This window comes from Camellia sinensis, chromosome 14, assembly GCF_055761805.1.
Source record: "Camellia sinensis isolate YWXY chromosome 14, ASM5576180v1, whole genome shotgun sequence".
NCBI classification, from domain to species: Eukaryota; Viridiplantae; Streptophyta; class Magnoliopsida; order Ericales; family Theaceae; genus Camellia; species Camellia sinensis.
The window spans coordinates 12,616,675-12,621,822 of NC_138974.1; positions in this window are offsets into that span (position 1 = coordinate 12,616,675).

Here is a 5,148-nt window from a genome sequence, read left to right on the forward strand (position 1 = left end):
ATAATATAATTATTAAAAATCGCACAGAAAATGTCTCTCAGCTTTCTCCCTCACTCTTATTTGTTTCTTTACACATTTGTCTCTTTCAACATTTTTTCCCCTCCCGTCTGACCATTTTGAATGCCATACCTATCTAAATTCAAGATTTGAAAAGGTGCGTCAAGTTCCCCACTCATTTTTAATGCAAAAAAAAAATATATATATATATATATATATATATATATATTATATCATTACTGTATTTGTAGATTAAGTCTTGAAATAATAGATTGACAGTCTAATTTAACTCTACTCATAAAAAGGAATTCACTATCGAAACACTAATGGAAGTTAGGCCACGCACTCCAGAAGAGGTCAAAGCTAATTAACCCAACATATTCGCACTCCCAAAGAGTCGAACCTAACTCACTCCTATGAAATGAGCTGCCTTTACCACGAGACCATCACCCATGATGGTCAAGTTCCACTTTGATATATGATCAAATTAAAAAATATATTTTGTTAATGTCAAATATTTTTTATTTTTATAAATAAAATTATTTTGTAATTTTAATATAAATATTTTGATTAAACTTATAAAATATATTAATATTTGCCTCCCTAAATCACAGTTCTGATTTCGTCCCTGATAGTGCCCATATTTTTTTTATAATTCTTTAATTATTATTTTCTCTTCATATATACATCACATTTTTATTTAACAAATATTTTAATTAATCTATTAAAATATTCATTCACTCTCCAAAATTTTTAAACACTTGACACACCAAAATTGCGATTCACTGAGCAATGTGAACGCATTAATGAAAGAGCTGGCACTTGTTGGTTCAAGGAATCAATCAAAGTGCATGATTTTGAGTGAGAAAATCCCAAATCTGATCTCATCTCAGTTAGATAATTACATGTATTTAAAAAATGGTACTAATAAATTATAAATACCCATAATTCAGTTCCAATATAATAGTATAATAAAATGAAGGTAGAGATTGTGCCACGTTGTGCCCTTAACGGGCCATTGAGGGTATATGATTAAAGGAGACTACCATTCTATTTTGTGGATTTCATCTTCCAACCCACAATAATGAGTCAATCTATTCATCTTGTAATGAAAAATATTTATATAAAATATTAATATAATCAGATATTATTAGATACATGAACAAATTATATATTGTATTTTAAAATGGATGACAATTATGAGTTTAAACTTAAATCGTCTATTTTATAGAATAAAATGTAATTTTTTTATTTATTTATCAATATTTGATGAAGTTATTTTTTTGCACAAATAATCTTCACTATGAGATTTCCAAGATAAATAGTTCAGATTATTATTATAGACCTAAAATAGGATGCACAAAATGAAATATGGTGAGTGTTTAGGAAGTGATTATTTTTTAGATTTTTTTGCTATTTTAATAGTCTATTTTAGTTTTTGTGTTTGGAAAGATAGATTGAATTTTTATTTGAGTTGTTATATTAAAAAATATGTTTGAAATGATGTCGGATAGTAAATGACCAAAATGCCCCCGTGTGTATTGTTGCTGCTGGCGTGGGTTTCTCAAAAATTAAAAGGGCAAAAGCGTCATTTTACAGCTTGTCAATTACAGCTTTGAAATGATTGGGATATTAAATGACCAAAATGCCCCTGTGTGTATTGCTGCTGCTGTGCTTCTCAAAATTAATAGGGCAAAAGAGTCATTTTATACTCTGTCCATTACAGCTGTGCATCATGTGGGAAGTGATGACCAACAGTATAGCCTTTTGGATTTTTTTCCTCAAGAGGGCTACAATAGCCTGGATTTCCGTTTGCCAAACAACGCCATGAAATAGTATAAAAGATATTGGTATAATGATGAGTAATTCTTAAAATGACATATGAAGGATATAAAAGATAATTTTGCTGCAGCTTCTTCTAAATTAAAAATTAATAATTAAGAAAGAGAAATTAAAACCATCTCTTCATTAGTTGTCCAATAATTAACTTTGTTCAACTTAAAGCTATTTTTTCTCATAAAACACTCTAATGTGAACACTCCAAAAACATAAATAAATAAATTATAAACAAAGTTATATTGGGTATCTCAAATAATATTAAATTTTCTACCAAATTTCTCACATGAGTGTAAGACCCATATTAATTTATAGCATTTTCCTTATAAACAACATGAACTTAAGCTTATTTAGAAGAGGGGCCCCTCAGATAATTTGAAGAGTGTCCCTTCAAAAAACAAAAACAAAAACAAAATTTGCCAATAGGTCCACCTCACCTCACATTCTATATACATTTTTATCTCTATGATTCTATCCACATGTTATCCAAATGAAAAGGACTGGAATAATTATATATTTGGGTCAATTTCCACTTGTCCGTTAAACTATTTTTATTTTTTCTACTATATCCCTAAACTATCAATTTCGTCTATTCAATCCATAAAGTTTCTAATTTCGGTTCATGTGGTCTAATTGGAGACAAATCAATAATCGTTAAACTCTAATTTAATGGAAGAAAAAGTTATTTTAGAAAATTAGCATATTTAAATTATATAACAAAACCCTCATTTTTCTTATTATTTTGAACAAACTACACTTCACAACCAATTTAATGGGTGTTTGTTTGTATCATTTAAGTTATCTAAATTATAAAATTGTCTTTTTACCCATCAAATTAAGATTTAATGATTACTAATTTATACACTCGTCTCTAATTGAACCACATAGACAAAAATCAAAAACTTTAGGTACTACTTAGACAAAATCAAAACTGTAGAGATGAATTAGATTAACTAGTGATTGTCCAGGGAATAAAAGTAAAATTGAATTTTTACATTTATTATTCTAATTTATAGGGATCATTTTTCTCATAGTGCCATCAAGCTTCGGATTGGTTCGGGCTAGGGCTAATCCTAATTAGTATCAAATCGATCTGATTGAATTTGTTATGTTTAGATCCAAAACCAAAACAACTCAACTGATAGAGATCGAGTTATTTTGACTCTCAAGTATTTTGGGACTCTTGTGCAACCCTACCCGTGGCCGGTAGCTTTGTTCTTTAATACTTTGTCTCTCATTTGTGTAGTTCTCTGCTTCATTAAAAATAATTTTCCAAAAGTGATGAAAACTAGGCTATTCAAATGTCCTTTAGCTACTCAAATCAAAAAGTTTAGCATCAATTAAAACATTGAAGGAATGCTTGGTTGTGAAGAAGATGATATAATTTTTTTGGTTATACCTTATATAATTAAATAACGTCATTCTTAAAATTTTGACCTTCTAGAGGACAAAAGTTGAAGAGTTTAGGTGAACTGAAAGATGGATACGCACAACTTACAAGGACGAGTCAATCAAGGAGAAGAGAGAGAGAAAGAGAGAGTAAGGACAAAAGCCATCCATGAATCATATTTAAGAGTAAATATTGAATATAATGGTGACACTATATGACGATATCACCATATCGAAATGTCCTTTCTATTCCCAATTTGACAATGAATGCTCCTTTCCAAGACTTTACTTTCTAAGATGAAGTTCTCTCACAAGAAGAGCTCTTAGGATGCGACTTTCCTTCCTAAGATGAACTTCTCTAACAAGAGCTCTTATGCTGTATTTGGTTGGAGGATTTAATGAGGTATTTGGAAAGAAAAATGAAAAAGGTAAGTGAAATGTGAATAAAACATGCTTATATTTCACATAGTTTCACACACCTTTTCCCTTTCCCTTTCTCTTTCCCTTCCTAAATCCTCCAACCAAACACAGCATTAGGATACAAATTGGACTGAAAAAAAAATAAGAGGATTGGCAATATTTGGCTCGGGAAAAAAATTGATTTTTAATTTTTTTTTTTTTGACAAGAGAGAGTCAAGACATGTCAATATCCTTCAACTTTGTTTGGCCAATAGGGTTAGATTAAGAGAGATAGGTCTCTTAATCCAAGTCCCCATTTTGAGGGGGGTTTGCAACGTACTTCCTAACTAAGCCAATGAATTGATCTTTTGTCCTGATTGCCGGCCCACAGGAAATTAAAGAGAATGGAAGAGATTTTGCTACAAACATATTTGGGAAAAGGATAAATGGACAAATAGTAAATCAATTAAAGGGACCAAAACTAACTTGATGAGAGTGATTCTTTCTTCTTTATTAAGAAGAAAAGACATCCAAGCATGGCATTTGGATCTCACCCTTTCAATGAGATCCTTCATTTTGCTCATATGTCAAAATTAATCTCTAAATACATCCCAAAGTTATCAGAGCTAGAGGTATGCCACGATGTTGTGAAAGGGACTCTTGCATGCCAAAAGGCGTAGGGGGAGTAGCAAAGAGATTGTACTTGTGAAGATTAATAACAAAGAGATTGTAAGTGTCCAAAACCAATTTCAAATTTTGACTAGAATTGGGGGTGATTTTAAAGAAGAGGAAGTCTTCTTCTGCAAAAAGATGGGGAAATAGGGGGGGCAGACCTAGAAACTTTAGGCCTTAAACCAGGGTAAAGATTCAACTCGGTAAAACCTTATGTCCAAACCAGAACAGATTCTACTACTTATAACTCATATTCCTATTAAGAAGATGCAAACAGATCATTTGAGAATAATCATTGGCGTTACCCCAATGGTTAGAGCTCATACACCTTATTAGATCATGGGTTCCGACTCCGTACCCAAAAAAAAAAAAAAAAAAAAAAAAAAAAAAACATTTGAGGCAATAGATCATCAGGTCATGTTGAGCACTTAACGGTAAATAAGCTTTCTAACAAAGTAATCATCATCTGTAAAACTAAATCTACAGTTAGGAGAAGAGTAAAACATCGACCTCTAAATTCAACATCTGCTTTCAAGAAAAGAAAAATTTACAACGCAAGAACCCCACAAAGATATTACTCAATGTTGTCACTGCTACAACCCCATTCAAGATGTCACAAATGATATTACTCATGTTGATGATGATTATCCATAAAAAATCAAACATGAGTCCACAAGTTTGTGCTCCATCGATGCCACTTAATACGGCTTAAATTACTCACTACATGAATCTATATAAACACAGCATGCTAAATTAATAATCAGCATAATATAAGTTGAATGAAGCACATGCAACCAGCCTAATTTCATACAAAGCACCATTACTCTTCTACGTATACACACAAGCACATACACA